The sequence below is a fragment of the Megalobrama amblycephala genome, linkage group LG5 (genome assembly GCF_018812025.1).
Source record: "Megalobrama amblycephala isolate DHTTF-2021 linkage group LG5, ASM1881202v1, whole genome shotgun sequence".
NCBI classification, from domain to species: Eukaryota; Metazoa; Chordata; class Actinopteri; order Cypriniformes; family Xenocyprididae; genus Megalobrama; species Megalobrama amblycephala.
In genome coordinates this window covers 14215795-14229214 of record NC_063048.1, presented here as the reverse complement: position 1 = coordinate 14229214, position 13420 = coordinate 14215795, and the positions used below count along the sequence as shown (strand labels likewise).

Sequence of the window (13420 nt, the reverse complement as noted above, 5' to 3'; positions counted from 1 at the left end):
TGGCATAAATCTGCGCTTTTCATTGATTGAGAATCACTTTGAAGCAGTCTGAAGCGTTGCGCGAAAGTGTAGAAGTGTAGAACGCGCAACAGCGCCGCCTTGTGACATTGCAACATGCAGCGCTCTTTGTGAAATATCCACCGCATTCTGCAGCGCACGTGGGAATGTCAGCGGGAGTAAATAGTTCTGACGCACACGTAACGAGCAGGTACGAAACACGTAGGGCGAGGGGAGATTTTCCACTAGTTAATTGATCGCGAATGGTTTCATTATCTTGGGCGGATACAAAAGCATGATAGGATAAAAATAATAAAAGCATAAATGTGACTCCAAATTTACTTGAGCAGCCGTTAATATACCTGGGCGGCCCACCCAAGTAAAGTCTATGTGTGGGAAGCACTGTGATGGAATAGGTTGGTTGTGTTGCCAGTCTTCTTTTTCACGGTCCGACGACATATTTTACAGAACGTTATAGATCTGCGCCTGGTCGCTTTTCAAATAACCAAACCACTTCCATATAACTGAATTCAGTGCTACCTTTTTTGTCGACAATTTCATCATTTTTGGATAATAACTTGAGGTTAGTTTCACTTTCATCGCTGCTCCACTCATTTTTGTCGTCCTTATGTCAAGTTTGCTTCGCAAAATGCCATAGGAAATTGACTTTGTTCTTTGATGTGAATTTTAAAAGCTGCACGCTGATTGGCTGTTGTCGCCTATTTCTACTGTATGATTGGCTCTTATATTAATCCAAATTGAGTAAAAATGCCCAGAGCTTATCATCGTTATCGACATATTTTATCGCGATTCGATATGATATCATTTATCGGCACAGCCCTACTTCAGTCCATCAGAGTTTGAGGTCATCTATATACTAGTGTAGCAGAAAAAACACAGATGACTCATCCTACACTAAACAGATTTTTGTCCAATCAAATGCTCTTTAGAATAAGAATGACCTCTAATACTAGCTAAGCTACACAAGTAAACTAAACAACAAGAACTAAATAAAATCTATACTGGGCCTTGGCTATTTAAAAAAGGGACAAGCCCTTTGATATGTCCTGTCAAAACTTCCTGTTTCAACAGGAAATACATCAAGACTAGCTATGCAAAGAATTACAAAACACACGGTTCGGATCATATTACGGTTTTTGTGTCACAAACGATATTAAGGACAAGTGAACAGTTAGTAAAAATAAATAAATGTATATAATAGAACAAAGTAACAAATAAAGTAAGGTCTAACTGTAGCATTCAGGTACAGAAATGTAATAATTCACTGTATAAATTAATATTAAATTAATCTGTTAAAGCTGTGTTTTGTTGTTTGATTAACATTAATGACACAGACAGCAGCAGGTATTTTTAGGCTGCCGTCACCTAATGCATGGATCTAATATAATGTTACACATCCAATTTTTTTCTCAAATGTTTACGTTAACTGAAAACAAATGACCGTTTATGAGAACACTTGCTGAGACCGATATTTTGAGATAATTTTGTATCCATTCAAGCATAAGGAGACATGAAAGAGAACTCAATTCAGTGTTTGCACACTATCTGAAACGTGCCTCTGTGTGGGTGCGCACCAAAAAAAAAAAAAAAAAAAAAAAAAAACAACAGCGCACAAGAACAGAATTTAGTTCTCTTTCGCTTGCTTCTTGTACTCGAATGCTTTAAAATCATTTGTGGGACCTGGTTCATACAGAAAAACTACGACGATTACACCCTAAAGACATGACAAAAAGATATTAATGTAACATTAAAGTACATTCATTTTGAAATTTTCCACACAAAAAAGTGCATATAACAGTATTAAATTAAAAAGGTTCACAACGTAACTTTTAGTGGTTAGTGGTACAAAACTGCATGCTTTTTCCGGAAGAACATTTTTTTAGGTTTTTTTTTTACTAATTGGAAACACTGATATTTTTAAATTAATGCTATTACACAAGTTATGACGACTGACCAGTCTGATATGATCAAACGTTGCCATCTATTTTTAACTGATATTCTGGCCAAAGAGAGGGATTATGCTACTGCTCATAAACTTTCACTACTAGGCTTAAGAGATATAACCAATTTAGATAAAAAGGATCTCAAGCTGACTAGCTGAAGATGTTACTGTAGACGTTACTATAGCCTTTAAAGGATTAGTTCACTTTCAAATTAAAATTTCTTGATAATTTACCCACCCCAATGTCATCCAAGATGTTCATGTCTTTCTTTCTTCAGTCGAAAAGAAATTAAGGTTTTTGATGAAAACATTCCAGGATTATTCTCCTTATAGTGGACTTCAATAGACCAATATTCCACTTATGGAAAAAATGAAACGGGTGCCACATTCTTTCCACTATTCAGGGATAAAAACAGGGGGGAAAAAGGTGAGAACATTGCGTGGGGCGGGGGCATGTTCCGCACAATTTTTTTTTTAAAGATGTCTGCTTTACATGCTCACTTGTAGTTACTTTAAGGGATTTTTTATTTAATTATTAGTAAATTATCAGGAAATTTTAATTTGAAAGTGAACTAATCCTTTAATAGACATGGTACATCCTTGAAGATAAATTTCAGCACAGCACTACAGCAACCCATAATCAAACAACCCTTTACAATATATAACGCTTTACAATAAACTAAATGAGAGATACCTATGGCAATAAAAACACCATATTTGAATTGGAGCTAAACCAATGTGGACTCTCGTTTGCTCAAGGCCAAAGTATACTTCACTATTTACGCATATGCATGGGTCAGTGTACAGAGCGCGTGATGAGAATTTCGTCATCAGAAAAGTATGCGCACCGGCAGATTTTTGTAACAACGCATACATGTATGCAGGTCGCACATGCGCGTTTAATTTTTTTGCAATGTTGTAATAAGTTTATCCACAAGGAGGCAACCGTGCCCTGGGGGCGTCAATTCACAGTCAAAGAAAAACTGCATCAATAGAACAGACCAGAACGCATGCAAGCTACAGCGAGAAATTTGTCGAACAGGTTAGAAAGTATCTTCATTTGTACAACTCAAGCAAAGACGTTTACATGAGTTGTAACTCGTGTCGAGAGATTGCTCAAAACTGCGCATGAGTTGAATGCCTGTGTATGCGTACAAATCAAATGAAGAATACTTTACAAGGCTGTGCATTCGACTGTGCACGTACACTAGCATACGCGTAAAAAAAAAAAACATATCCAGGGCTTCAGTCGCATTTTCTTTTGTCACCATACTCTCCTCTGTTCAGTGTTTTTAAAACAGGTGATTCCCTGGAGGTTCAAAGTTTAGCATGCTCCATATCAACCTCTCGCTCGTTGTGACAACTAACCTATGCCACTCTCAAACCATACACGAGTCAAAGTAGCCGGAGCAACTTTTCTCTACAAATATGAAGAGACACACGGGCGAGTGGCGTATGTATTTAATTACCCTCAAAAACCATCCCGTCAGGTCTAAAAATATAAACACTTCTAATAGGCTTACCACAGTGAATCAGGGTAAGACAAAAACATTTTGGAAGAAGGATTATTAAAATGTATTTAATTATTAAAATTTAGTTAATTTTCAACAAAAAAACAAGTCACAAAGTATACCTTTAAGTACACACTAAGTATTAGATGATGGCAAAGGTAATCTAAATTAAAAAAAAAAAAAAAAAAATAGTAAGCAACACATAACATTTCAAAAATCTATACTGGCTACATAAAAATAGGGACAAGCCTTTTGATATGTCCTGTCCAGATTTCCTGTTTATGTCCAGGCAAAACATCTCGTAAATATATTTTATGGGATCTATAACGTCTGAGATTTGTTCTTACATTTGTTAGGATAAGTACAACAAAAATAAATGTTGTTTGAATGAAATGGTGCTACCACTCAACAGTGTCAAAAGATACAGCTCTCTTCCCTCTCCCCTTCTCTCCGTCTCTTTCTTCAGTTTTTTCCCATTCAGGGAGCTCTTTTTCCTCTGGAGGCAATCACTCACAACCCCTCCTCTGTGTGGTTCTCCACTCGAGACCTGAGCAGCTTTTCAACTTCATCTTGTCAATACAGGGATAAGGAGTCCGCCTGAAAGTTCATTAATTCCTGAGTAACCTATGCTTCAGTTTTGCTAATACCCAGTTCTATTGATGTTTTCTTTCCCATGGAGTGGGCCAGGTTAACCCCTACACCCCACCCCAGATCCCTGCCAGAAACAGCACATTGTCAAGCCCTGCATCACGCCACAGAGATGCACAAGGGGCACAAATGGGGCATCATTATGGTACGACCCAGTGCAAGGGAATGCTGGGATGGTTGCGTACCCAGACCCACCTGCCCTGGGAGACTCTACGCTCAGCCCTCGCCTTACACAGCTTGGGGCCTGGGCAGGATGTATAGGCCCTGACCCCTGAGGTCATGTTCCGTGTGCAAATTCAAAAGCTTGACATCTGTTGCCTGGCTTTTTGATCGCGCAGAGAAAGAAAAGCTCAGACCGCTTGTCAGCTAAACACTTGTCCTACGTGAAATAATATCCCTGCAAGCCACCTAGGTCGTAATTAAGGGGTTTTGTTGTTTATTTTCTTTTGTTTTGTTTTTTGTTTAGACCAATGAAAAGAGAATGTAGGATGGGTTTGGTTTTGCTGGGAAAAGGGTCTGCTCTTTGTTTTATAGGACAATGGTGTCCATAGAGCCTATGCAGGGAGGGCTTCTGTCACGCTGACCTTATCCTTATTCCTACTGTATCATAATTGATATGTGAATTTCTAAGCCCTCTGAATTATTAACAAGATTAAACACAATTTACTACATGCCTTCTGCTCTCTGATTATTAGTTCATACATTTATTTTGCAAGTAAAAGGTCTTTTAGTATAATTCTAAAAACACCCACCTTCAGGTGGTACGTGTGTATTTTTGCTTTGAAATCCTTAATGATTTTTTTTTTTTTTTTTATGAAGTAAATGCAAGAATAACATTTATATTGTTAGTTATATTTCAGGATGAACATTTCGTAGACTGAAGCAACTTTGGCTTACTTGACTATCCAAACATCAATTTTTAGAAAAATCATGTTAAAATGTATCATTTAACACATACGGTTTTTGAGGAACACTTATTTGTACATTTCTGAATCATCATTGTATTAAAGTGCCCATTTCCATTCAAAACTACAGAGCTTTAATCATAAAACTAAGCATTTTAATATCTTCTTGCTATTGCTGGGAGATACAGAGTGATAACTTTTATTTATTTGCATTTTATCTAAGTAGTCTGCTCTTGTTATAAAGATAAGCTCTCTGAATTTCATTCTATGGCTACTGGCCATATACTGTAAATAACAAATGTACCAAACAAAGACTTTTTTGACTATTTTATAGGGTTAGCCATTTACCTCAGGCCCATATGTTTGCATTTTCACAAGTGTTAATGCTCATAAATCCACAACATTTTATAAGACTGATAACCGTTTCAAGTATTAAAATAGTTTGAAACAGTTAAATGCATTTGAATGCCTTTTACATGAAATACAGCATATTCAGATGTTAAACAAACGAGTCGCTTTGAATACCACTGTTTCTCACATTTTCATTTAAAACCCACCAGAATGTGGGAGAGACAATATGTATGAAAATGAGTTTTGGATACTAGCTCCCATTCTCTTTAAAGAAAAGAAAAAAAACTGTCCTGTACGTTGGTTGAGGAACTTTCCCAACTGATGAGAGGCTTATCCTGTTTTGGGTGAGATAGACCTGCATTGTGGCTTTTGAAGGTCCCTGTATTTTGTTGCGGAGCTGTTTAATAGTTTCCTGGCACAGTTGGCATGGTTACCAGTGGAGAAAAGCAGCGACTTAAACCTTGTGACTGAATCTCCCTGAACCTGCGATAATCTCCGGCCAATCTCCGTATTAACGCCCAACTTCTACTCGATCTGCCTTCATGCCCCCATCCAGCTTCCTCGCACACGCTCGCTTCCAGACGCCTCACAAAGGCTTTTGTATCTGGATAAATGGAGTAAAAACCGGGCGCCCTTGGAATCATTTCCCATCAAAGCCCTTTTATTGCCAGACATGTGGCATTTGTCTTTTTAATTTAAAAAAGAAAATATCATGCAGTCTGTGTTGACTGCCGAGAACGTGCCGTGGTTGTTGGGCATGATGCGAATGATGAAAATATAGATGAGGGGTTTAGCGTTCTTCCGTGGCGAGCTTACTGGCCCAGAAACGGTACGTAGGGCGAGCATGCGAGCCAAAGCCTTTAACAACCCCTGCCATGATTAAAACACTATATTAAAATGACATGGGTGGTGGAAACGCTTTCTTGCCCTCAGCTTCTGAACCAAAGTCTGCGTTATTTATTACCATGGCCTATATTGACCGGGTTACATTAGCCGTTTTCATTTCTGTATGATTGCCTCAGCCTGACCGACAGCTTAAATGATCACACTTTCAAAGTGCAACAGCTAAGTGTGTTTGGGCATCACATTTATAGAGAATGTGTATGATTTATACTGTCTTTAAATAAATCTGGTCATATTCAAAGTAGTTTGTAACTCGGCACTTACATAGTGATGATGCTTGCTGTCGTTTGGATCTTAAATGGCGGGAGCGCGGCAACTCGAAACCTGTACGTCTCCATCAACAGTGTCAACTGTCAAGACGAGATAAACGACATTACATTTCCCCTGTGGGTAATATAGTGTGTTACAGCATACAGTGTATGGATTGTGCTGTGCTTTCCTCAACTGGTGGAGGACTGTCAACAAAGGTGGACCGATAACTATTTCAGGCAGATACCATATTTAACGTACCGGAAGTGAATCGCTTGTAACGTCAACACCGCTGCTGCAGAGCGACGACGAGCCGTTCAAATTAAAGTCCGATTCACAGACGAATAGGCTTATTCGAGACAGACCGATTCGCGTATGACAGGAGTGTCCAAACTCGGTCCTGTAGGACCACTGTCCTGCAGAGTTTAGCTCCAACCCAAATAAACACACCTGAACCAGCTAATCAAGGTCTAATTAGGCATACTAGAAACTTTCGGGCAGGTGTGTTGAGGCAAGTTGGAGCTAAACTCTGCAGGACAGTGGACCGAGCTTGAACCCAAGGGTGCTTCTCAATTCTTATTTGTGCATCCTCGTTTCCTTTCCTTGCTTCCTTTCCTCGCGTCTTAGCTCCACCCCCTCTAGGATGCGAGGGAAGGACGCAAGGAAAAGACGAGAGGACGGAGGAATTGAATCAAGTAAAATGATAAATCCTCGCTCCCTTTAGCGTCACTTCAAAGCGTCATCAGCTGCGCTCGAGGGATCTACCCACATGTTGTTAAAGTTTGGTTATTTAAAAAAATATAATAAATATTAATTAAGCAAGATGCCTAGTTGAAATATATGAGATATAAAGTTTATTTAATCTGTAAAAGTAAAGCATACATTTAAATTATTGTGACAGATAAGAAGGGGGAGGAGATTTATGCGTGCGTCACGTTTTCAATGAGAAAGACTTCCGCAAAGGAGCACCTGTGTATCCTGCTCATAACTCCTCAGGAAGCCTCCTCACTCCTCGTTCCTCGCCTCCTCGCGGTGCAATTAGAGAATTGAGATGTCCTTCAAGATGGCTGAGCTCGATTGTTTTCCGGGTCATAGGATGGAGGACGGAGGAGCGAGGAGACGAGGAGGGATATTGAGAAGCACCCCAAGTCATTTCACTCGGCGGCCATCTTTCAAAACGCCTCTCGGGCATTCCAAGTGCAGCTCCTGTCTCTTTGAGTGGAGAAACATCAAATTCTCCAAAGCTGTTTGCCAAGCTTTTGATTAAATTTCATATTTGTAATCACCAATGAAATCTGACAACAACTGTCTCATAAATTTTGTTTCTAAACGCTCGAGTAATTACAAAAAACGGTATTTTTCCATGCTGGATCAAGCTAATGCGCATGCGCAAACCTAAACGCGCATCTATTGTGCCTCATTCAATTATTAGGCCTACTTCGACTATGTCAGACTGACTGGTTGTTCAACTGATAAGCGGTGTTTTGTTGTAATCAGCTGTATTTTATAAAAGTATTTAAATTAATATTGAATGGAACATATTACTATATTATTTGTATGTTTAGCATTTTTATTTAAATACAGGCAGTTGGTCAGGTCAGCTATTGGACTGCAGTTGTGCTGTCTCTAAAAAGGAAATTCAAATGTCATTTAAAGTCTGTGTAGCACTTTTGCAAGAACTGCACTTTTTATTATATTTGCTATATCTGTTTTGTAGAAATCTGAAATTATCTCATCATTTGGCAACAGACTGCATGATGAGGGCAATTTATATGCAGTATGAACTAAGAATTTGTCTTATCCAAATAGTTCTTCCTCAAAAAAAAGTTAATTGAATCATTAAGAGGGATTGGAATTGATACATTTCTTAAATCTCTTCTGTCAACAGAGTGCCCAGTGAGGGGTCCAAAAACTGTCTGAGCACTCCACAAACACATATACGCACTAACATAACAGGAAACTTCAGCAGTCAGAGCGAAAAACACCAGATAACAAGGACAAGTGGACTCCTGCCGTCAGCTCAGTTCAGAGACAATGCATGTCTGCTGCAAAGACATGTGTCTGTATTTCTTAACAAACAAGCGGACACCCAGAGGTGTGGGCAGGGTCTGATCAGTTGTCAGTCGGTCCTTGAAAAAATCACAGAAATATACTTCAAGTGTGCATTTCTATACTTGAGCCCTAGAAAATTGTGGTCACTTCTTTGACTTTTTGACTGTCATCGCTGTAAATATTCTTTTTTTTTTTCTTGTTGCTTTATTTTTATTTCTTTGGGGGTGGGGGGTAAAGTTCTCCATGACAACGCCTTTCTTTCTCATCTTTGGCTTCACTTTGAATGTCACCAGTTTCTCAGGATTGACAGAATAATATGCACTCATCATTTTGCAGAGGCAAAAAAAAGGAACTGTGAACACTGGGTACATTTTTGGGGGTATTTGCTTCTTTTTAATCAGTGGAGAAAGACTGACATGTCCAATCATAATAACACATCAACTGCTAAATGGGCCTTTGCAATCACTGTCAGTTCCATTCCATTAAGGAGTCCTGTATGTACGGACATCAATCAGCTTTTTGTGGTGTTATTTATTTATAATTTTATAATTTAACTATTTATCTATTTATTCATTCTAAACAATTGAATTCTGCACTTTGACTATATGCCCTTGCCTAATCAAACAATACTGGCAGAACAAATTGCTTGTGTACATGTTGTCTAATTTTGCAACAATAGAGTAGTTTTTTTCACTAAGTGTACTGTTATTTTAATTTTAAAAATAAAAAAAGAAATTTTTTGAAAATCTTCCTGATTCCTGAAAAAAGATAATCACGTGCAATCAATGATTGCATATTTCTTGCAGCATTAAAGAAACGGAATTCTGTATATCAAACATACATAAACAAAAAAATGCATTCTAATTTTTCTAATTTTAGGTAATGCTGTGGAAAAGCCTCATCACGACTTGTAACCCTTGCATAAAATTGTATATAAAATGAATTTTATATAAAGATCAACTTTGGGAAATCTTGTATTGTTACCTCAAATGAAGCAAATGAAATGATTTGCCTTCATTTAAGATGCCATGCAATTCAATTTAAATGTTGCATACTTTAAATCCAGGCAGATTTCTTTTTTGTCCTCCAGAAAAGAACATCCAGTGGGTCACCTACATACCCAGGTGAAAAAAAGTACATTTCTATAATGTACTTAAAGTGCTTTATTTTCGTGCACTAATGTTGTACTTAATATACAAAAAATTCTTTAGTACTTCTTAAGATAATCTTAAGAACATCTAAGTGTACTCAACTGTGCTATTTTGAAACAGCATGAAATATGAACTAAAATGAACTATCTCTGTATTTAAAAATGTATTTAGATAATACTTATAGTACATTTGAACCCATAGTGTACTACAAGTGGTAACTAAATATATATTTTTATATTGTGTTCCCTAAGTATTGCATTTTTCCTGAGAAACTTTGCAGTCATTTGTAAAAGCATTGAAATATAGTTTTTCCCCCAGCCTCCATCACAACAGTTCTGCGAGCGTAAGCAAACGTTTCTCAGAGGAATGCGAAAATTTTGCGAGAGAACACAAAAGCATTGAAATATAATTTTTCCTCCCATCTGCTTTTTGTACCATCACCATGTCCCCTTAAGGGCTTCGTAGAAAGTCAATATTCTTCACCTCACATTCAAAATATTTTCTTTTGTATTCCCCAAAGAAAGAATTGCATGCAGGTTTGGAACAACATTTTTAAGTGAACTATCCCTTTCAGATGATTTGACAAGCCAGATCAATAGCAATCAATAATCTTCATCTTGCAAATATTGACAATCATTGTTCAAGTGGATGAAGACATAATGCATTACCCAAAAATGAAAATTCTGTCATTAATTACTCACCCTCATGCCGTTCCACACCTGTAAGATCTTCGTTACACAAACTAAGATATTTTTGATGAAATCCGAGAGGTATCTGACGTAGAACCTGGAAGCGCTGAACGTAAACATCGTAAGAGAATGACACAGAAGAGAGGATATTGTTGAATAAAGTTGTTATTTTTGTTTTGTTTTTGCGCACAAAAAGTATTCTCGTCACTTCAGAAAATTAAGGTTGAACAACTGCAGTCACGTGGACTATTTTAACGATGTCTTTAGTACTTTTCTGGACCTTGAAAGTTGGTTCTGTTTATGGACGAGTCAGATACCTCTCGGATTTCATTCTCGGATAACAAAAATGTATCAAATGAGAAGCAGACATCATGCCTGCCTATGAAGTCTGCACATGCCACACCTCACTCCGATGACCTTGGCCTTGTGCCCAGCTGGCTCGCAGGAGGGTCAAAACTCAGAAACCTGTCTAGCCACTCGTGTCCATTAGTCCGATTGCTAGCCAGCGACTTGGCGTGGCCAAGATCCCCCTCTCTCCCTAACTCAGCAGACAGGTTGTCAATTTATCACGGAGAGGTCACTATCTCTCATCTCTTCAAAGTGTCATCTGATTCCTGAGCTCTGCAGTGTGGATTCGTCGGGCTATTAAGCAAATTACTGGCTGGTCAGTTATTGCACTTTGTGCACTGCTCATCACATAACTCAAAGGGCCTGTTCATCTCCTTTTGACCTCCACTCTGCATATCTTGCACTGCTAATTCATTGATTAAGTGCTTGTAGCTCTTGTTGTCTGTTGCTAAGGATGGCTGGAAGTGGGAAGGAAAAAACAAAGCACCGTTATCGGAATCGAAAGCAGCAGGAGGGTTTGTACAGGCACGCTAGCACATGGGATCATTTCTTATTTGTGTTTGTAAAGCATGTAAATAATATAGCTCAGTAAGTATCACTGGTTACACGTAGCTGGGAGATTGAAGGTAATCAGATTAAGACCACACGCTGGCTATAGACAAAAGCAGCATTATAATACTTGTTTGTCCTTTTTCCTCTCCAAATGCAGAAGTAGAAGAAAAATAATGAGAATTCGGGTAGGCGTTATTGTACCTAGTTTTACCGAGCTATGGTTTTGGATGCTGAGGAGACTGAATTGAAAAGTAAACTGTCATATTTGTTTAGGTAGTGGCCAGTGACACTACATCAGAGTTCAGTGGCCTTTCCAACATGCCTTTAAGACTTATTTCTGGCAGTAAACAGAGAAATAATACAGCATACTTGTATTTAACGAGCTCAACTGTGTGTAAACTACTTAAAATGCCTCTCTTTTTCTTTTAATGCTAGTTAATCCTCTATCCCCTGTACTCTCACATTGAGCTATATGGTAAAGACTGTGTTATTTTTTGTGTGTGAACATGTGTGGGTGTGTGTATGTGCATAATGTGTTAATGTGTGTGGCGTATCTAAACCCACAACAGTGTCTACCTTAATGCTGTTATCCAAACTAGGACATAGGAGAGGGCATCCATAAATGAGATTAACATTGCTTGTATATTGCATAGGTATACAGAGGCCTTGATCATCGTGATTGGAATGGAGCTCAAAGATTATCAGAACAAATACAAACCTAGATCTACAGCAACAACATTTTTAGAGACATATCTCTTTAACTCAGGTTGGTGTTGGATAATATCGTGGTCTACACTGACACAATATATACATTTTTATTTGCATTAATTTACTGTATGTACAATACAGGCGATAACTAGACAGTATGGCTGATTGCAGTTCACTTAGCTTTCATACCTATTGTGTGAACTCTGGTGTGCCCTGCAATTTGTATTAAAGTAATCCATCTTAACTTATGGACCACTGGAAGTATACAATGAAAATAGTTTCGCAAAAAGAAAAATGAGGTCTCACAATTCATAAAGGTGTTGATTTCAGCCAATTATATGAGTCACGTACGAGAGTTTCTGCTGGCCTCAAAGATACCCTTTGCTTGTCATAATGATTACTGAAATAAGTTCCTTTTTCCTCTTTATTTTTGCAAATTACTAACCATCTTTTAAGAGGTCAACACTCCCTGCCTTGATTGACATACTTGAATGTATAATGAACTGCTCGGCTGTTTCCCACAAAAAGCCTCAGCTGGATCTCAGCCTCCAAATTCCAGCAAGCTGCCCTTGATGTGCATGAGACCGGGCTGACGCACCCCTATCTGCGCTAATCATTACCCGCCAAGGCCTCCTCTTTTTTAATAAACGAGATAATTGGCTATCATTGTCTGGCTGGCTCTGTTTGGTGAGTGGGAATGGAAATGGCAGTGACCAGATGCCTCGCTCCCGCTCTCAAAGCTCTTTAATTAGAGAGGGCCCAGCGAACCTGAGGACCACGCCATTACAAAAGCAGGGAAAAGGGCAATTAACGGCCGAGTGGTCCCCTCTCCGTCCATCTGTCAGAGCGCAGGTGAAAGGATGATGAAGGAGGTCTATCCTCACAGGCCCATATGGAGATCCTTATGGGCAAAGCCTCTCAATGCCTTTCCTTTAAGAAACATAGTACTTTTTTCCATCCTTTTGCACTGGCATCAATAACTGCCTGGGAATGCAATGAGACAGCTGCGTGGTCAACAGACAGGCAGTCTACCTGTCTTGTTAGACGGTGTACATGTAAATGGGTTTTCTCCATGCATGGTTCAATGAGATTTTTTTTTCTTTCTTTCAAACAATGCAGTCATCAGACAGCCACCCCCAGAGAGTATAGGGTGAAATTTCATTCCATACACCATTGTGATTTCCTCTTTACCAGACACTAGTACATTGTTAACAGCATACTATCATACACAATTATGAAACGTTTCATACTACTCTTTTCTTGACAGTATATAATATACTGTATACAGAATGCAAATTTTCTCTATGCACAGAACACCTAGATAAGCTACTACATTTCCGTATATATATATATATAATGCCCAGATTTTTTTTTTTAACTCATAATAGCATGG

General features: G+C 38.5%; 1 long non-coding RNA gene across 1 annotated transcript in view; it reads right to left on the bottom strand.

The window, feature by feature from the left end:
- LOC125268529 overlaps positions 1-7004 on the bottom strand; it is a 130904-nt gene extending 123900 nt beyond the window's left edge. The window contains exons 1-2 of the long non-coding RNA XR_007184922.1: positions 6789-7004; positions 6543-6628 (exon numbers count right to left, since the gene is read on the bottom strand). This is a non-coding gene — a long non-coding RNA (uncharacterized LOC125268529). The remainder of the gene's footprint in view (positions 1-6542; positions 6629-6788) is intronic.
- Positions 7005-13420: the final 6416 nt, after the last annotated feature.